The sequence below is a fragment of the Oncorhynchus gorbuscha genome, unplaced genomic scaffold (genome assembly GCF_021184085.1).
Source record: "Oncorhynchus gorbuscha isolate QuinsamMale2020 ecotype Even-year unplaced genomic scaffold, OgorEven_v1.0 Un_scaffold_736, whole genome shotgun sequence".
Taxonomy (NCBI): Eukaryota; Metazoa; Chordata; class Actinopteri; order Salmoniformes; family Salmonidae; genus Oncorhynchus; species Oncorhynchus gorbuscha.
In genome coordinates, this window is record NW_025745784.1 from 29,432 (window position 1) to 50,893 (window position 21,462).

At 50.9% G+C, this 21,462-nt stretch overlaps 1 pseudogene; it reads left to right on the plus strand.

Annotated features, from left to right (window-relative positions):
• Positions 1-21,462, plus strand: part of LOC124019948 — a 53,401-nt pseudogene that overhangs the window by 26,696 nt on the left and 5,243 nt on the right.

The window sequence follows — 21,462 nt, forward strand, 5'->3', positions numbered from 1 at the left end:
GTCTATCCCAGCCATCCCACAGCTCTGTAGGGTCTAACTAAGGTGTAACCAGGCCATCCCAGTACAGCTCTGTAGGGTCTAACATCCCAGTACAGCTCAGCTCTGTAGGGTCTACAACTAGGTAGGTAACCAGGCCATCCCAGTACAGCTCTGTAGGGTCTAACTAGGTGTAACCAGGCCATCCCAGTACAGCTCTGTAGGGTCTAACTAGGTGTAACCAGGCCATCCCAGTACAGCTACAGGGCTCTGTAGGCCATCCCAGTACAGCTCTCTAACTAGGTGTAACCAGGCCATCCCAGTACAGCTCTGTAGGGTCTAACTAGGTGTAACCAGGCCATCCCAGTACAGCTCAGGCCATCCCAGGCCATACAGCTCTGTAGGGTCTAACTAGGTGGAGGTGTAACCAGGCCATCCCAGTACAGCTCTGTAGGGTCTAACTAGGTGTAACCAGGCCATCCCAGTACAGCTCTGTAGGGTCTAACTAGGTGTAACCAGGCCATCCCAGTACAGCTCTGTAGGGTCTAACTAGGTGTAACCAGGCCATCCCAGTACAGCTCTGTAGGGTCTAACTAGGTGTAACCAGGCCATCCCAGTACAGCTCTGTAGGGTCTAAGGCCATCCCTAGGGTCTAACTAGGTGTAGGTGTAACCAGGCCATCCCAGTACAGCTCTGTAGGGTCTAACTAGGTGTAACCAGGCCATCCCAGTACAGCTCTGTAGGGTCTAACTAGGTGTAACCAGGCCATCCCAGTACAGCTCTGTAGGGTCTAACTAGGTGTAACCAGGCCATCCCAGTACAGCTCTGTAGGGTCTAACTAGGTGTAACCAGGCCAGCTCCCAGTACAGCTCCCTGTACAGGGTCTAACTAGGTGGAGGTGTAACCAGGCCATCCCAGTACAGCTCTGTAGGGTCTAACTAGGTGTAACCAGGCCATCCCAGTACAGCTCTGTAGGGTCTAACTAGGTGTAACCAGGCCATCCCAGTACACAGCTCTGTAGGGTCTAACTAGGTGTAACCAGGCCATCCCAGTACAGCTCTGTAGGGTCTAACTAGGTGTAACCAGGCCATCCCAGTACAGCTCTGTAGGGTCTAACTAGGTGTAACCAGGCCATCCCAGTACAGCTCTGTAGGGTCTAACTAGGTGTAACCAGGCCATCCCAGTACAGCTCTGTAGGGTCTAACTAGGTGTAACCAGGCCATCCCAGTACAGCTCTGTAGGGTCTAACTAGGTGGAGGTGTAACCAGGCCATCCCAGTACAGCTCTGTAGGGTCTAACTAGGTGTAACCAGGCCATCCCAGTACAGCTCTGTAGGGTCTAACTAGGTGTAACCAGGCCATCCCAGTACAGCTCTGTAGGGTCTAACTAGGTGTAACCAGGCCATCCCAGTACAGCTCTGTAGGGTCTAACTAACTAGGTAACCAGGCCATCCCAGTACAGCTCTGTAGGGTCTAACTAGGTGGAGGTGTAACCAGGCCATCCCAGTACAGCTCTGTAGGGTCTAACTAGGTGGAGGTGTAACCAGGCCATCCCAGTACAGCTCTGTAGGGTCTAACTAGGTGTAACCAGGCCATCCCAGTACAGCTCTGTAGGGTCTAACTAGGGTAACCAGGCCATCCCAACTAGGGTGTAACCAGGCCATCCCAGTACAGCTCTGTAGGGTCTAACTAGGTGTAACCAGGCCATCCCAGTACAGCTCTGTAGGGTCTAACTAGGGTGTAACCAGGTCCCAGTAACCAGGCCATCCCAGTACAGCTCTGTAGGGTCTAACTAGGTAACTAGGTGTAACCAGGCCATCCCAGTACAGCTCTGTAGGGTCTAACTAGGTGTAACCAGGCCATCCCAGTACAGCTCTGTAGGGTCTCCCAGTACAGCTCTGTAGGTGTAACTAACCAGGCCATCCCAGTACAGCTCTGTAGGGTCTAACTAGGTGTAACCAGGCCATCCCAGTACAGCTCTGTAGGGTCTAACTAGGTGTAACCAGGCCATCCCAGTACAGCTCTGTAGGGTCTAACTAGGTGGAGGTGTAACCAGGCCATCCCAGTACAGCTCTGTAGGGTCTAACTAGGTGTAACCAGGCCATCCCAGTACAGCTCTGTAGGGTCTAACTAGGTGGAGGTGTAACCAGGCCATCCCAGTACAGCTCTGTAGGGTCTAACTAGGTGTAACCAGGCCATCCCAGTACAGCTCTGTAGGGTCTAACTAGGTGGTGTATCCCAGGCCATCCCAGTACAGCTCTGTAGGGTCTAACTAGGTGTAACCAGGCCATCCCAGTACAGCTCTGTAGGGTCTAACTAGGTGTAACCAGGCCATCCCAGTAGGTGTAACCAGGCCATCCCAGTACAGCTCTGTAGGGTCTAACTAGGTGTAACCAGGCCATCCCAGTACAGCTCTGTAGGGTCTAACTAGGTGTAACCAGGCCATCCCATCCCAGTACAGCTCTGTAGGGTCTAACTAGGTGTAACCAGGCCATCCCAGTACAGCTCTGTAGGGTCTAACTAGGTGGAGGTAACCAGGCCATCCCAGTACAGCTCTGTAGGGTCTAACTAGGTGTAACCAGGCCATCCCAGTACAGCTCTGTAGGGTCTAACTAGGTGTAACCAGGCCATCCCAGTACAGCTCTGTAGGGTCTAACTAGGTGTAACCAGGCCATCCCAGTACAGCTCTGTAGGGTCTAACTAGGTGTAACCAGGCCATCCCAGTACAGCTCTGTAGGGTCTAACATAGGTAGGGAGGTGTAACCAGGCCATCCCAGTACAGCTCTGTAGGGTCTAACTAGGTGTAACCAGGCCATCCCAGTACAGCTCTGTAGGGTCTAACTAGGTGTAACCAGGCCATCCCAGTACAGCTCTGTAGGGTCTAACTAGGTGTAACCAGGCCATCCCAGTACAGCTCTGTAGGGTCTAACTAGGTAGGTGTAACCAGGCCATCTAGGTGTAACCAGGCCATCCCAGTACAGCTCTGTAGGGTCTCCCAACTGTAGGGTCTAACTAGGTGTAACCAGGCCATCCCAGTACAGCTCTGTAGGGTCTAACTAGGTGTAACCAGGCCATCCCAGTACAGCTCTGTAGGGTCTAACTAGGTACAGCTCTGTAGGGTCTAAACCAGGCCATCCCAGTACAGCTCTGTAGGGTCTAACTAGGTGTAACCAGGCCATCCCAGTACAGCTCTGTAGGGTCTAACTAGGTGAACCAGGCCATCCCAGTACAGCTCTGTAGGGTCTAACTAGGTGTAACCAGGCCATCCCAGTACAGCTCTGTAGGGTCTAACTAGGTGGAGGTGTAACCAGGCCATCCCAGTACAGCTCTGTAGGGTCTAACTAGGTGTAACCAGGCCATCCCAGTACAGCTCTGTAGGGTCTAACTAGGTGGAGGTGTAACCAGGCCATCCCAGTACAGCTCTGTAGGGTCTAACTAGGTGGAGGTGTAACCAGGCCATCCCAGTACAGCTCTGTAGGGTCTAACTAGGTGTAACCAGGCCATCCCAGTACAGCTCTGTAGGGTCTAACTAGGTGGAGGTGTAACCAGGCCATCCCAGTACAGCTCTGTAGGGTCTAACTAGGTGTAACCAGGCCATCCCAGTACAGCTCTGTAGGGTCTAACTAGGTGTAACCAGGCCATCCCAGTACAGCTCTGTAGGGTCTAACTAGGTGGAGGTGTAACCAGGCCATCCCAGTACAGCTCTGTAGGGTCTAACTAGGTGTAACCAGGCCATCCCAGTACAGCTCTGTAGGGTCTAACTAGGTGTAACCAGGCCATCCCAGTACAGCTCTGTAGGGTCTAACAGGTGTAACCAGGCCATCCCAGTACAGCTCTGTAGGGTCTAACTAGGTGTAACCAGGCCATCCCAGTCAGCTCTGTAGGGTCTAACTAGGTGTAACCAGGCATCCCTACAGCTCTGTAGGGTCTAACTAGGTGTAACCAGGCCATCCCAGTACAGCTCTGTAGGGTCTAACTAGGTGTAACCAGGCCATCCCAGTACAGCTCTGTAGGGTCTAACTAGGTGTAACCAGGCCATCCCAGTACAGCTCTGTAGGGTCTAACTGTAACCAGTACAGCTCTGTAACCAGGCCATCCCAGTACAGCTCTGTAGGGTCTAACTAGGTGTAACCAGGCCATCCCAGTACAGCTCTGTAGGGTCTAACTAGGTGTAACCAGGCCAAGTACAGCTCTGTAGGGTCTAACTAGGTGTAACCAGGCCATCCCAGTACAGCTCTGTAGGGTCTAACTAGGTGTAACCAGGCCATCCCAGTACAGCTCTGTAGGGTCTAACTAGGTGGAGGTGCCATCCCAGTACAGCTCTGTAGGGTCTAACTAGGTGTAACCAGGCCATCCCAGTAAGCTCTAGGGTCTAACTAGGTGTAACCAGGGTGTAACCAGGCCATCCCAGTACAGCTCTGTAGGGTCTAACTAGGTGGAACAGGCCAACTCTAACTAGGTGTAACCAGGCCATCCCAGTACAGCTCTGTAGGGTCTAAAGGTGTAACCAGGCCATCCCAGTACAGCTCTGTAGGGTCTAACTAGGTGAGGTGTAACCAGGCCATCCCAGTACAGCTCTGTAGGGTCTAACTAGGTGTAACCAGGCCATCCCAGTACAGCTCTGTAGGGTCTAACTAGGTGTAACCAGGCCATCCCAGTACAGCTCTGTAGGGTCTAACTAGGTGGAGTGTAACCAGGCCATCCCAGTACAGCTCTGTAGGGTCTAACTAGGTGTAACCAGGCCATCCCAGTACAGCTCTGTAGGGTCTAACTAGGTGTAACCAGGCCATCCCAGTACAGTACAGCTCTGTAGGGTCTAACTAGGTGGTGTCCCAGTACAGGCCATCCCAGTACAGCTCTGTAGGGTAGGGTCTAACTAGGTAGGGAGGTGTAACCAGGCCATCCCAGTACAGCTCTGTAGGGTCTAACTAGGTGTAACCAGGCCATCCCAGGTCTAAATGTAACCAGGCCATCCCAGTACAGCTCTGTAGGGTCTAACTAGGTGTAACCAGGCCATCCCAGTACAGCTCTGTAGGGTCTAACTAGGTGTAACCAGGCCATCCCAGTACAGCTCCCAGTACAGCTCTGTAGGGTCTAACTAGGTGGCCATCCCAGTACAGCTCTGTGTAACCAGGCCATCCCAGTACAGCTCTGTAGGGTCTAACTAGGTGTAACCAGGCCATCCCAGTACAGCTCTGTAGGGTCTAACTAGGTGGAGGTGTAGGGTCTAACTAGGTGTAAGGGTCTAACAGCTCTGCCATCCCAGTACAGCTCTGTAGGGTCTAACTAGGTGTAACCAGGCCATCCCAGTACAGCTCTGTAGGGTCTAACTAGGTGTAACCAGGCCATCCCAGTACAGCTCTGTAGGGTCTAACTAGGTGTAACCAGGCCATCCCAGTACAGCTCTGTAGGGTCTAACTAGGTGTAACCAGGCCCATCCCAGTACAGCTCTGTAGGGTCTAACTAGGTGGAGGTGTAACCAGGCCATCCCAGTACAGCTCTGTAGGGTCTAACTAGGTGTAACCAGGCCATCCCAGTACAGCTCTGTAGGGTCTAACTAGGTGTAACCAGGCCATCCCAGTACAGCTCTGTAGGGTCTAACTAGGTGTAACCAGGCCATCCCAGTACAGCTCTGTAGGGTCTAACTAGGTGTAACCAGGCCATCCCAGTACAGCTCTGTAGGGTCTAACTAGGTGTAACCAGGCCATCCCAGTACAGCTCTGTAGGGTCTAACTAGGTGTAACCAGGCCATCCCAGTACAGCTCTGTAGGGTCAGTAACTCTGTAGGGTCTAACTAGGTGTAACCAGGCCATCCCAGTACAGCTCTGTAGGGTCTAACTAGGTGGAGGTGTAACCAGGCCATCCCAGTACAGCTCTGTAGGGTCTAACTAGGTGTAACCAGGCCATCCCAGTACAGCTCTGTAGGGTCTAACTAGGTGTAACCAGGCCATCCCAGTACAGCTCTGTAGGGTCTAACTAGGTGTAACCAGGCCATCCCAGTACAGCTCTGTAGGGTCTAACTAGGTGGAGGTGTAACCAGGCCATCACAGTACAGCCCTGTAGGGTCTAACTAGGTGGAACCAGGCCGTCCCAGTACAGCTCTGTAGGGTCTAACTAGGTGGAACCAGGCCATCCCAGTACAGCTCTGTAGGGTCTAACTAGGTGTAACCAGGCCATCCCAGTACAGCTCTGTAGGGTCTAACTAGGTGTAACCAGGCCATCCCAGTACAGCTCTGTAGGGTCTAACTAGGTGTAACCAGGCCATCCCAGTACAGCTCTGTAGGTAGGGTCTAACTGTAACCAGGTGTAACCAGGCCATCCCAGTACAGCTCTGTAGGGTCTAACTAGGTGTAACCAGGCCATCCCAGTACAGCTCTGTAGGGTCTAACTAGGTGGAGGTGTAACCAGGCCATCCCAGTACAGCTCTGTAGGGTCTAACTAGGTGTAACCAGGCCATCCCAGTACAGCTCTGTAGGGTCTAACTAGGTGTACAGCTCTGTAGGTGTCTAACCAGGCCATCCCAGTACAGCTCTGTAGGGTCTAACTAGGTGTAACCAGGCCCTCCCAGTACAGCTCTGTAGGGTCTAACTAGGTGGAGGTGTAACCAGGCCATCCCAGTACAGCTCTGTAGGGTCTAACTAGGTGTAACCAGGCCATCCCAGTACAGCTCTGTAGGGTCTAACTAGGTGTAACCAGGCCATCCCAGTACAGCTCTGTAGGGTCTAACTAGGTGTAACCAGGCCATCCCAGTACAGCTCTGTAGGGTCTAACTAGGTGTAACCAGGCCATCCCAGTACAGCTCTGTAGGGTCTAACTAGGTGTAACCAGGCCATCCCAGTACAGCTCTGTAGGGTCTAACTAGGTGTAACCAGGCCCTCCCAGTACAGCTCTGTAGGGTCGAACTAGGTGTAACCAGGCCATCCCAGTACAGCTCTGTAGGGTCTAACTAGGTGGAGGTGTAACCAGGCCATCCCAGTACAGCTCTGTAGGGTCTAACTAGGTGTAACCAGGCCATCCCAGTACAGCTCTGTAGGGTCTAACTAGGTGTAACCAGGCCATCCCAGTACAGCTCTGTAGGGTCTAACTAGGTGTAACCAGGCCATCCCAGTACAGCTCTGTAGGGTCTAACTAGGTGGAGGTGTAACCAGGCCATCCCAGTACAGCCCTGTAGGGTCTAACTAGGTGGAACCAGGCCGTCCCAGTACATCTCTGTAGGGTCTAACTAGGTGTAACCAGGCCATCCCAGTACAGCTCTGTAGGGTCTAACTAGGTGTAACCAGGCCATCCCAGTACAGCTCTGTAGGGTCTAACTAGGTGTAACCAGGCCATCCCAGTACAGCTCTGTAGGGTCTAACTAGGTGTAACCAGGCCATCCCAGTACAGCTCTGTAGGGTCTAACTAGGTGTAACCAGGCCGTCCCAGTACAGCTCTGTAGGGTCTAACTAGGTGTAACCAGGCCATCCCAGTACAGCTCTGTAGGGTCTAACTAGGTGGAACCAGGCCATCCCAGTACAGCTCTGTAGGGTCTAACTAGGTGTAACCAGGCCATCCCAGTACAGCTCTGTAGGGTCTAACTAGGTGGAGGTGTAACCAGGCCATCCCAGTACAGCTCTGTAGGGTCTAACTAGGTGTAACCAGGCCGTCCCAGTACAGCTCTGTAGGGTCTAACTAGGTGGAGGTGTAACCAGGCCATCCCAGTACAGCTCTGTAGGGTCTAACTAGGTGTAACCAGGCCATCCCAGTACAGCTCTGTAGGGTCTAACTAGGTGTAACCAGGCCATCCCAGTACAGCTCTGTAGGGTCTAACTGTAGGGTCTAACTAGGTGGAGGTGTAACCAGGCCATCCCAGTACAGCTCTGTAGGGTCTAACTAGGTGTAACCAGGCCATCCCAGTACAGCTCTGTAGGGTCTAACTAGGTGTATCCAGGCCATCCCAGTACAGCTCTGTAGGGTCTAACTAGGTGGAGGTGTAACCAGGCCCTCCCAGTACAGCTCTGTAGGGTCTAACTAGGTGTAACCAGGCCATCCCAGTACAGCTCTGTAGGGTCTAACTAGGTGTAACCAGGCCATCCCAGTACAGCCCGTCTGGTGTTCAACCTTCCCAAGTTCTCTCACGTCACCCCGCTCCTCCGTTCTCTCCACTGGCTTCCAGTTGAAGCTCGCATCCGCTACAAGACCATGGTGCTTGCCTACGGAGCTGTGAGGGGAACGGCACCTCAGTACCTCCAGGCTCTGATCAGGCCCTACACCCAAACAAGGGCACTGCGTTCATCCACCTCTGGCCTGCTCGCCTCCCTACCACTGAGGGTACAGCTCCCGCTCCCGCTCAGCCCAGTCAAAACTGTTCGCTGCCCTGGCCCCCCAATGGTGGAACAAACTCCCTCACGACGCCAGGACAGCGGAGTCAATCACCACCTTCCGGAGACACCTGAAACCCCACCTCTTTAAGGAATACCTAGGATAGGTTAAGTAATCCCTCTCACCCCACCCCCCCTAAGTTTTAGATGCACTATTGTTAAGTGACTGTCCCACTGGATGTCATAAGGTGAATGCACCAATTTGTAAGTCGCTCTGGATAAGAGCGTCTGCTAAATGACTTAAATGTAATGTAAATGTAACCAGGCCATCCCAGTACAGCTCTGTAGGGTCTAACTAGGTGTAACCAGGCCATCCCAGTACAGCTCTGTAGGGTCTAACTAGGTGTAACCAGGCCGTCCCAGTACAGCCCTGTAGGGCTAACTAGGTGGAGGTGTAACCAGGCCATCCCAGTACAGCTCTGTAGGGTCTAACTAGGTGTAACCAGGCCATCCCAGTACAGCTCTGTAGGGTCTAACTAGGTGGAGGTGAAACCAGGCCATCCCAGTACAGCTCTGTAGGGTCTAACTAGGTGTAACCAGGCCATCCCAGTACAGCTCTGTAGGGTCTAACTAGGTGTAACCAGGCCATCCCAGTACAGCTCTGTAGGGTCTAACTAGGTGTAACCAGGCCATCCCAGTACAGCTCTGTAGGGTCTAACTAGGTGTAACCAGGCCATCCCAGTACAGCTCTGTAGGGTCTAACTAGGTGTAACCAGGCCATCCCAGTACAGCTCTGTAGTGTCTAACTAGGTGGAGGTGTAACCAGGCCATCCCAGTACAGCTCTGTAGGGTCTAACTAGGTGTAACCAGGCCATCCCAGTACAGCTCTGTAGGGTCTAACTAGGTGGAGGTGTAACCAGGCCATCCCAGTACAGCTCTGTAGGGTCTAACTAGGTGTAACCAGGCCATCCCAGTACAGCTCTGTAGGGTCTAACTAGGTGTAACCAGGCCATCCCAGTACAGCTCTGTAGGGTCTAACTAGGTGTAACCAGGCCGTCCCAGTACAGCTCTGTAGGGTCTAACTAGGTGTAACCAGGCCATCCCAGTACAGCTCTGTAGGGTCTAACTAGGTGGAGGTGTAACCAGGCCATCCCAGTACAGCTCTGTAGGGTCTAACTAGGTGTAACCAGGCCATCCCAGTACAGCTCTGTAGGGTCTAACTAGGTGGAGGTGTAACCAGGCCATCCCAGTACAGCTCTGTAGGGTCTAACTAGGTGTAACCAGGCCATCCCAGTACAGCTCTGTAGGGTCTAACTAGGTGTAACCAGGCCATCCCAGTACAGCTCTGTAGGGTCTAACTAGGTGGAGGTGTAACCAGGCCGTCCCAGTACAGCTCTGTAGGGTCTAACTAGGTGTAACCAGGCCATCCCAGTACAGCTCTGTAGGGTCTAACTAGGTGTAACCAGGCCGTCCCAGTACAGCTCTGTAGGGTCTAACTAGGTGTAACCAGGCCATCCCAGTACAGCTCTGTAGGGTCTAACTAGGTGTAACCAGGCCGTCCCAGTACAGCCCTGTAGGGTCTAACTAGGTGTAACCAGGCCATCCCAGTACAGCTCTGTAGGGTCTAACTAGGTGGAGGTGTAACCAGACCATCCCAGTACAGCTCTGTAGGGTCTAACTAGACGATGTGTTTGTAGGCTCCCCTGCTAACTTTGCTGTGTACACGGCGATCGTGGAGCCTCATGGGAGGATCATGGGTCTGGACCTCCCCGACGGAGGTCACCTGACGCACGGCTTCATGACGGACAAGAAGAAGATCTCTGCCACATCCATCTTCTTTGAGTCCATGCCCTACAAGGTAAACAACAACAACACATCCGTCTTCTTTGAGTCCATGCCCTACAAGGTAAACAACAACAACACATCCGTCTTCTTTGAGTCCATGCCCTACAAGGTAAACAACAACACATCCATCTTCTTTGAGTCCATGCCCTACAAGGTAAACAACAACACATCCGTCTTCTTTGAGTCCATGCCCTACAAGGTAAACAACAACACATCCATCTTCTTTGAGTCCATGCCCTACAAGGTAAACAACAACAACACATAGCGAGGAGCATAGAGAGAGGGGCATAGAGAGAGAGGAGCATAGAGAGAGAGGAGCATAGAGAGAGAGAGGAGCATAGAGAGAGAGGAGCATAGAGAGAGAGAGGAGCATAGAGAGAGAGAGGAGCATAGAGAGAGAGGAGCATAGAGAGAGGAGCAGCGAGAGAGGAGCAGCGAGAGAGGAGCATAGAGAGAGGAGCATAGAGAGAGGGGCAGAGAGAGAGGAGCATAGAGAGAGGAGCCAGAGCATAGAGAGAGGAGCAGAGAGAGAGGAGCAGAGAGAGAGGAGCAGAGAGAGAGGAGCCAGAGAGAGAGAGGAGCAGAGAGAGAGAGGAGCAGAGAGAGAGGAGCAGAGAGAGAGGAGCAAGAGCATAGAGAGAGGAGCAGAGAGAGAGGAGAGGAGCAGAGACACACCACACAGTTTATTTGAGATCAACGTCCTTCTGCCTGCCTGTCCAGCCAAGGTAACCACGGCGAGAACAGACTGTCTGATGCACCGTTATGTCATCACACCAAAGATGGACCTTGACACGGTTAGTTGGTTGTGTCAGTGTTGTCTTTATGTTGCAACATTGTTGCTGTGCAAAGGCCTTGACCACACGGAGTTGTCTCACTGACCTTTACCCATCCTCAACACCTGATTGGCTGATTTAAATGATGTGGTAAAGGGACTGGATAGGACGGAGGTACTGTGCAGCCCTCTTTATTGACCTTTCGAAGGCTTTCCATACTGTAGACCAAAGATCTAAGATCGTCTGCAGTCGTTCTGGATCGGGCCTCATTTTATTGGTCAGGTTTCCGGGTCGCGAACTTCCTTGGTGTTCAAATCACTAAAGACTTAAAGTACCCGGAGTGTTCCTTAAAGTACCCGGAGTGTTCCTTAAAGTACCCGGAGTGTTCCTTAAAGTACCCGGAGTGTTCCTTAAAGTACCCAGAGTGTTCCTTAAAGTACCCGGAGTGTTCCTTAAAGTACCCGGAGTGTTCCTTAAAGTACCCGGAGTGTTCCGTTCCCGGAGTGTTCCGTTCCCGGAGTGTTCCGTTCCCGGAGTGTTCCGTTCCCGGAGTGTTCCGTTCCCGGAGTGTTCCGTTCCCGGAGTGTTCCGTTCCCGGAGTGTTCCGTTCCCGGAGTGTTCCGTTCCCGGAGTGTTCCGTTCCCGGAGTGTTCCGTTCCCGGAGTGTTCCGTTCCCGGAGTGTTCCGTTCCCGGAGTGTTCCTCCTCTGAGTGTTCCTCCTCGGAGTGTTCCTCCTCGGAGTGTTCCTCCTCTGAGTGTTCCTCCTCTGAGTGTTCCTCCTCTGAGTGTTCCTCCTCTGAGTGTTCCTCCTCTGAGTGTTCCTCCTCTGAGTGTTCCTCCTCTGAGTGTTCCTCCTCTGAGTGTTCCTCCTCTGAGTGTTCCTCCTCTGAGTGTTCCTCCTCTGAGTGTTCCTCCTCTGAGTGTTCCTCCTCTGAGTGTTCCTCCTCTGAGTGTTCCTCCTCTGAGTCCCGGAGTGTTCCTCCTCTGAGTCCCGGAGTGTTCCTCCTCTGAGTCCCGGAGTGTTCCTCCTCTGAGTCCCGGAGTGTTCCTCCTCTGAGTCCCGAAGTGTTCCTCCTCTGAGTCCCGAAGTGTTCCTCCTCCGAGCCCCGGAGTGTTCCTCCTCCGAGCCCCGGAGTGTTCCTCCTCCGAGTCCCGGAGTGTTCCTCCTTTGAGTCCTTTGATTTCTCAATGGCAGAAACACATAGAATAGTAACTTGGAGCACCCCTAAGAAAACATTCCCAAATTTACAAATTCTTAAATCAATTCTTATAAAGTTATTCTAAAAGTTGGGCTTGATTTTTTTTCTTTCTCCAAATCGGTTTGAATTTCAGAGATCACGTGATCAAAGCCAACCAGCTGTAAACGCGTCTACCATGATGGTATTTAACTGCTGATGATGACGTAGATAGTACCAGCCTATGGGAAAGAGACATTTTCAAGGCGTTTGTGGTGGCTGTGCGTGGTGCTAATTCGGTCATTCTGTGGCTCTCGGGGGTTGTTTTCTCTACAGCCTGCCCGAGTGCTGCCTATAGGTGTTTGTGGTGGCTGTGCGTGGTGCTAATTCGGTCATTCTGTGGCTCTCGGGGGTTGTTTTCTCTACAGCCTGCCCGAGTGCTGCCTACAGTTGTTTATGGTGGTGCTAATTCGGTCATTCTGTGGCTCTCGGGGGTTGTTTTCTCTACAGCCTGCCCGAGTGCTGCCTATAGGTGTTTATGGTGGTGCTAATTCTGTCATTCTGTGGCTCTCGGGGGTTGTTTTCTATACAGCCTGCCCGAGTGCTGCCTAAAGGTGTTTATGGTGGTGCTAATTCGGTCATTCTGTGGCTCTCGGGGGTTGTTTTCTATACAGCCTGCCCGAGTGCTGCCTATAGGTGTTTATGGTGGTGCTAATTCGGTCATTCTGTGGCTCTCGGGGGTTGTTTTCTATACAGTGCTGCCTAAACAGAAATGCGATGCTTCGGCCACTGGGATCGGGTGGCATTCCGGAGAAGGGGCCATGCTTTTTTTGGAGGGTGATTTTTTTTTTGGTCTGTGGGAGGGGGATGTGGGAGGGGGATGTGGGATGTGGGAGGGTGGGGAGGGGAGGGATGGAGGGTGTGGGAGGGGATGTGGGGTGGGGATGTGGGAGGGATGGATCCCAGGTGGGGAGGGGAGGGATGGGATGTGGGAGGGGGAGGGTGGGGAGGGGAGGGATGTGGGAGGGGTGTGGGTGGGGAGGGGAGGGTGGGGAGGGGAGGGATGTGGGAGGGGTGTGGGAGGGAAGTGTATTTCTGGATCGTAGGATCAATGTGGCTTCTTGTTGAAGAGGCAGCAGATAACGGTAGCTTTCTAGAGCTTTCTAAACATTTCTAGAGCTTTCTCTCCTCTTTCTCCATTTCTGAATTGGGGGCAATTTTCTTTCTTTGTAGACAAATGTATGTGGACAACCCTTTTCAAATGAGTGGATTATGTTTCAGCCGTTGCTGACAGATGTATAAAGTCATGGACTCGACAAGGTGCCGAAGGGGTTCCCCCAGATTAACAAAGTGACGCTCGTTAATCTGTGTTGTATCAGGTGGATCCAGACACTGGTCTCATCAACTACGACTAGTGACGTTAATCTGTGTTGTATCAGGTAGATCCTAGTGACGTTAATCTGTGTTGTATCAGGTAGATCCTAGTGACGTTAATCTGTGTTGTATCAGGTAGATCCTAGTGACGTTAACCTGTGTTGTATCAGGTAGATCCTAGTGACGTTAATCTGTGTTGTATCAGGTAGATCCAGACACTGGTCTCATCAACTACGACCGACTGGAGGAGAACGCTCCCGGCTGTTCCACCTAGACTGATCATCGCAGGTAACACACACACCACCACCATCATCATCATCATATACACACACACACACACACACACACACCACCAGCAGGTCCTGTCGCCAGCTGTATCACATTGTGTCCAATCAGACTATAGATCAGACTAGAGATTCTGTTGTATCATTTGGGCCTGGTTTCTCAGACACAGAATCTCCTGTTGTATCATTTGGGCCTGGTTTCTCAGACACAGAATCTCCTGTTGTGTCATTTGGGCCTGGTTTCTCAGACACAGAAATCATTTCCTGGTTTGACAGAATCTCCTTGTATCATTTGGGCCTGGTTTCCCAGACACAGAATCTCCTGTTGTATCATTTGGGCCTGGTTTCCCAGACACAGAATCTCCTGTTGTATCATTTGGGCCTGGTTTCCCAGACACAGAATCTCCTGTTGTATCATTGGTTTATCATTTGGGCCTGGTTTCCCAGACACAGAATCTCCTGTTGACATTGTATCATTTGGGCCTGGTTTCCCAGACACAGAATCTCTGTTGTATCATTTGGGCCTGGTTTCCCAGACACAGAATCTCCTGTTGTATCATTTGGGCCTGGTTTCCCAGACACAGAATCATTTCCTGGTTGACATTGTATCATTTGGGCCTGGTTTCCCAGACACAGAATCTCCTGTTGTATCATTTGGGCCTGGTTTCCCAGACACAGAATCTCCTGTTGTATCATTTGGGCCTGGTTTCCCAGACACAGAATCTCCTGTTGACATTGTATCATTTGGGCCTGGTTTCCCAGACACAGAATCTCCTGTTGTATCATTTGGGCCTGGTTTCCCAGACACAGAATCTCCTGTTGACATTGTATCATTTGGGCCTGGTTTCCCAGACACAGAATCTCCTGTTGTATCATTTGGGCCTGGTTTCCCAGACACAGAATCTCCTGTTGACATTGTATCATTTGGGCCTGGTTTCCCAGACACAGAATCTCCTGTTGTATCATTTGGGCCTGGTTTCCCAGACACAGAATCTCCTGTTGTATCATTTGGGCCTGGTTTCCCAGACACAGAATCTCCTGTTGTATCATTTGGGCCTGGTTTCCCAGACACAGAATCTCCTGTTGTATCATTTGGGCCTGGTTTCTCAGACACAGAATCTCCTGTTGTATCATTTGGGCCTGGTTTCCCAGACACAGAATCTCCTGTTGATCATTTGTATCATTTTGGGCCTGGTTTCCCAGACACAGAATCTCCTGTTGTATCATTTGGGCCTGGTTTCCCAGACACAGAATCTCCTGGTTTGACACAGAATTGTATCATTTGGGCCTGGTTTCCCAGACACAGAATCTCCTGTTGTATCATTTGGGCCTGGTTTCCCAGACACAGAATCTCCTGTTGTATCATTTGGGCCTGGTTTCCCAGACACAGAATCTCCTGTTGACATTGTATCATTTGGTTTCCCAGACACAGAATCTCCTGGTTTCCCAGACACAGAATCTCCTGTTGTATCATTTGGGCCTGGTTTCCCAGACACAGAATCTCCTGTTGTATCATTTGGGCCTGGTTTCCCAGACACAGAATCTCCTGTTGTATCATTTGGGCCTGGTTTCCCAGACACAGAATCTCCTGTTGACATTGTATCATTTGGGCCTGGTTTCCCAGACACAGAATCTCCTGTTGTATCATTTGGGCCTGGTTTCCCAGACACAGAATCTCCTGTTGACATTGTATCTCCTGTTGACATTGTATCATTTGGGCCTGGTTTCCCAGACACAGAATCTCCTGTTGACATTGTATCATTTGGGCCTGGTTTCCCAGACACAGAATCTCCTGTTGTATCATTTGGGCCTGGTTTCCCAGACACAGAATCTCCTGTTGTATCATTTGGGCCTGGTTTCTCAGACACAGAATCTCCTGTTGTATCATTTGGGCCTGGTTTCCCAGACACAGAATCTCCTGTTGACATTGTATCATTTGGGCCTGGTTTCCCAGACACAGAATCTCCTGTTGTATCATTTGGGCCTGGTTTCCCAGACACAGAATCTCCTGTTGTATCATTTGGGCCTGGTTTCCCAGACACAGAATCTCCTGTTGTATCATTTGGGCCTGGTTTCCCAGACACAGAATCTCCTGTTGTATCATTTGGGCCTGGTTTCCCAGACACAGAATCTCCTGTTGTATCATTTGGGCCTGGTTTCCCAGACACAGAATCTCCTGTTGACATTGTATCATTTGGGCCTGGTTTCCCAGACACAGAATCTCCTGTTGTATCATTTGGGCCTGGTTTCCCAGACAGAACAGAATCTCCTGACACAGAATCTCCTGTTGTATCATTTGGGCCTGGTTTCCCAGACACAGAATCTCCTGTTGACATTGTATCATTTGGGCCTGGTTTCCCAGACACAGAATCTCCTGTTGTATCATTTGGGCCTGGTTTCCCAGACACAGAATCTCCTGTTGTATCATTTGGGCCTGGTTTCCCAGACACAGAATCTCCTGTTGTATCATTTGGGCCTGGTTTCCCAGACACAGAATCTCCTGTTGTATCATTTGGGCCTGGTTTCCCAGACACAGAATCTCCTGTTGTATCATTTGGGCCTGGTTTCCCAGACACAGAATCTCCTGTTGACATTGTATCATTTGGGCCTGGTTTCCCAGACACAGAATCTCCTGTTGTATCATTTGGGCCTGGTTTCCCAGACACAGAATCTCCTGTTGTATCATTTGGGCCTGGTTTCCCAGACACAGAATCTCCTGTTGTATCATTGTATCATTTGGGCCTGGTTTCCCAGACACAGAATCTCCTGTTGTATCATTTGGGCCTGGTTTCCCAGACACAGAATCTCCTGTTGTATCATTTGGGCCTGGTTTCCCAGACACAGAATCTCCTGTTGTATCATTTGGGCCTGGTTTCCCAGACACAGAATCTCCTGTTGACATTGTATCATTTGGGCCTGGTTTCCCAGACACAGAATCTCCTGTTGTATCATTTGGGCCTGGTTTCCCAGACACAGAATCTCCTGTTGTATCATTTGGGCCTGGTTTCCCAGACACAGAATCTCCTGTTGTGTATCATTGTTGTATCATTTGGGCCTGGTTTCCCAGACACAGAATCTGGGCCTGTTGTATCATTTGGGCCTGGTTTCCCAGACACAGAATCTCCTGTTGTATCATTTGGGCCTGGTTTCTCAGACACAGAATCTCCTGTTGACATTGTATCATTTGGGCCTGGTTTCCCAGACACAGAATCTCCTGTTGTATCATTTGGGCCTGGTTTCCCAGACACAGAATCTCCTGTTGTATCATTTGGGCCTGGTTTCCCAGACACAGAATCTCCTGTTGTATCATTTGGGCCTGGTTTCCCAGACACAGAATCTCCTGTTGATCATTTGGGCCTTGTATCATTTGGGCCTGGTTTCCCAGACACAGAATCTCCTGTTGTATCATTTGGGCCTGGTTTCCCAGACACAGAATCTCCTGTTGTATCATTTGGGCCTGGTTTCCCAGACACAGAATCTCCTGTTGTATCATTTGGGCCTGGTTTCCCAGACACAGAATCTCCTGTTCCCAGACACAGAATTGTATCATTTGGGCCTGGTTTCCCAGACACAGAATCTCCTGTTGTATCATTTGGGCCTGGTTTCCCAGACACAGAATCTCCTGTTGTATCATTTGGGCCTGGTTTCCCAGACACAGAATCTCCTGTTGTATCATTTGGGCCTGGTTTCCCAGACACAGAATCTCCTGTTGTATCATTTGGGCCTGGTTTCTCAGAATCTCCTGTTGACATTGTATCATTTGGGCCTGGTTTCCCAGACACAGAATCTCCTGTTGTATCATTTGGGCCTGGTTTCCCAGACACAGAATCTCCTGTTGTATCATTTGGGCCTGGTTTCTCCAGACACAGAATCTCCTGTTGTGTATCATTTGGGCCTGGTTTCCCAGACACAGAATCTCCTGTTGTATCATTTGGGCCTGGTTTCCCAGACACAGAATCTCCTGTTGTATCATTTGGGCCTGGTTTCCCAGACACAGAATCTCCTGTTGTATCATTTGGGCCTGGTTTCCCAGACACAGAATCTCCTGTTGTATCATTTGGGCCTGGTTTCCCAGACACAGAATCTCCTGTTGTATCATTTGGGCCTGGTTTCCCAGACACAGAATCTCCTGTTGTATCATTTGGGCCTGGTTTCTCAGACACAGAATCTCCTGTTGTCGTTTGGTGCATCTTTTTAACTACAAAACATTGAAATCTGTAATTTTCACAGTTGATGTTGGGAATGGTGCTGAGGATGAGGTTGAAAAAACTGAGACCGTTTCCTGTTAATCGTTCCGTCTTCTCTCCAGGTACCAGCTGTTATTCCCGTAACCTCGACTACGCTCGGCTGCGTCGTATCGCCGATGAGAACGGAGCTTTCCTATTGGCCGACATGGCACACATCAGCGGACTGGTGGCGGCCGGGAATCGTCCCGTCTCCGTTCGAGTACTGTGACGTGGTCTCCACGACGACCCACAAGACGCTGCGGGGCTGTCGCTCTGGGGTCATCTTCTACAGAAAGGGTACGGAGAGGAGGGGGGGTATAATGCTGGTCTCTCTCTGTGGGGTTTTGTGTGTGTATCATGCTGGTCTCTCTCTCTATGGGGTTTAGTGTGTGTATCATGCTGGTCTCTCTCTCTATGGGGTTTAGTGTGTGTATCATGCTGGTCTCTCTCTCTGTGGGGTTTAGTGTGTGTATCATGCTGGTCTCTCTCTCTGGGGTTTAGTGTGTGTATCATGCTGGTCTTTCTCTCTGTGGGGTTTAGTGTGTGTATCATACTGGTCTCTCTCTCTGTGGGGTTTAGTGTGTGTATCATGCTGGTCTCTCTCTCTGTGGGGTTTAGTGTGTGTACCATGCTGGTCTCTCTCTCTCTGTGGGGTTTAGTGTGTGTATCATGCTGGTCTCTCTCTCTGTGGGGGTTAGTGTGTGTATAATGCTGGTCTCTCTCTGAGGTTTAGTGTGTGTATCATGCTGGTCTCTCTCTGTGTGAGGTTTAGTGTGTGTATCATGCTGGTCTCTATCTCTGTGGGGTTTAGTGTGTGTATCATGCTGGTCTCTCTCTCTGTGGGGTTTAGTGTGTGTATCATGCTGGTCTCTCTCTCTCTGTGGGGTTTAGTGTGTGTATCATGCTGGTCTCTCTCTCTGTGGGGTTTAGTGTGTGTATCATGCTGGTCTCTCTCTCTCTGGGGTTTAGTGTATGTATCATGCTGGTCTCTCTCTCTGTGGGGTTTAGTGTGTGTATCATGCTGGTCTCTCTCTGTGGGGTTTAGTGTGTGTATCATGCTGGTCTCTCTCTGTGGGGTTTAGTGTGTGTATCATGCTGGTCTCTCTGTGGGGTTTAGTGTGTGTATCATGCTGGTCTCTCTCTCTGTGGGGTTTAGGTGTGTGTATCATGCTGGTCTCTCTCTCTCTCTGTGGGGTTTAATGTGTGTATCATGTTGATCTCTCTCTGTGGGGTTTAGTGTGTGTATCATGCTGGTCTCTCTCTCTGTGTGGGGTTTAGTGTGTGTATCATGCTGGTCTCTCTCTCTGTGTGGGGTTTAGTGTGTGTGTCATGCTGGTCTCTCTCTGTGTGGGGTTTAGTGTGTGTATCATGCTGGTCTCTCTCTCTCTCTCTCTGTGGGGTTTAGTGTGTGTATCATGCTGGTCTCTCTCTCTGTGGGGTTTAGTGTGTGTATCATGCTGGTCTCTCTCTGTGGGGTTTAGTGTGTGTATCATGCTGGTCTCTCTCTGTGGGGTTTAGTGTGTGTATCATGCTGGTCTCTCTCTCTGTGGGGTTTAGTGTGTGTGTCATGCTGGTCTCTCTCTCTGTGGGGTTTAGTGTGTGTGTCATGCTGGTCTCTCTCTGTGTCCCTGTCCTCCAGGAATACGTAGTGTGGACCCTAAGGGAAAGGAGACTCTGTATAATCTGGAGTCTCTCATCAACCAGGCAGTGTTCCCAGGACTACAGGGAGGACCCCACAACCACGCCATCGCAGGTACAGGCACTTCTCTGGACACCTATATTGGCTTTATATACAGGCACCTACACAGACATCTCTAAGGTGGATATTAACAAGGAAACCTCACAACCGCACTAACACAGGTAAAGTAGCTAGGACACCTCACTATGACAGGTAAAGTAGACAGGACACCTCACTATGACAGGTAAAGTAGACAGGACACCTCACTATGACAGGTACAGTAGCCAGGACACCTCACTATGACAGGTACAGTAGCCAGGACACCTCACTATGACAGGTACAGTAGCCAGGACACCTCACTATGACAGGTACAGTAGCCAGGACACCTCACTATGACAGGTACAGTAGCCAGGACACCTCACTATGACAGGTACAGTAGCCAGGACACCTCACTATGACAGGTACAGTAGCCAGGACACCTCACTATGACAGGTACAGTAGCCAGGACACCTCACTATGACAGGTACAGTAGCCAGGACACCTCACTATGACAGGTACAGTAGCCAGGACACCTCACTATGACAGGTTACAGTAGCCAGGACACCTCACTATGACAGGTATCAGTAGCCAGGACACCTCACTATGACAGGTACAGAGCCAGGACACCTCACTATGACAGGTACAGTAGCCAGGACACCTCACTATGACAGGTACAGTAGCCAGGACACCTCACTATGACAGGTACAGTAGCCAGGACACCTCACTATGACAGGTACAGTAGCCAGGACACCTCACTATGACAGGTACAGTAGCCAGGACACCTCACTATGACAGGTACAGTAGCCAGGACACCTCACTATGACAGGTACAGTAGCCAGGACACCTCACTATGACAGGTACAGTAGCCAGGACACCTCACTATGACAGGTACAGTAGCCAGGACACCTCACTATGACAGGTACAGTAGCCAGGACACCTCACTATGACAGGTACAGTAGCCAGGACACCTCACTATGACAGGTACAGTAGCCAGGACACCTCACTATGACAGGTACAGTAGCCAGGACACCTCACTATGACAGGTACAGTAGCCAGGACACCTCACTATGACAGGTACAGTAGCCAGGACACCTCACTATGACAGGTACAGTAGCCAGGACACCTCACTATGACAGGTACAGTAGCCAGGACACCTCACTATGACAGGTACAGTAGCCAGGACACCTCACTATGACAGGTACAGTAGCCAGGACACCTCACTATGACAGGTACAGTAGCCAGGACACCTCACTATGACAGGTACAGTAGCCAGGACACCTCACTATGACAGGTACAGTAGCCAGGACACCTCACTATGACAGGTACAGTAGCCAGGACACCTCACTATGACAGGTACAGTAGCCAGGACACCTCACTATGACAGGTACAGTAGCCAGGACACCTCACTATGACAGGTACAGTAGCCAGGACACCTCACTATGACAGGTACAGTAGCCAGGACACCTCACTATGACAGGTACAGTAGCCAGGACACCTCACTATGACAGGTACAGTAGCCAGGACACCTCACTATGACAGGTACAGTAGCCAGGACACCTCACTATGACAGGTACAGTAGCCAGGACACCTCACTATGACAGGTACAGTAGCCAGGACACCTCACTATGACAGGTACAGTAGCCAGGACACCTCACTATGACAGGTACAGTAGCCAGGACACCTCACTATGACAGGTACAGTAGCCAGGTAATATGAATGTTTCTCCAGGTGGAGCAGGCTCTGACCCCAGAGTTTAAGGGTTAATGTTTCTCCAGGTGGAGCAGGCTCTGACCCCA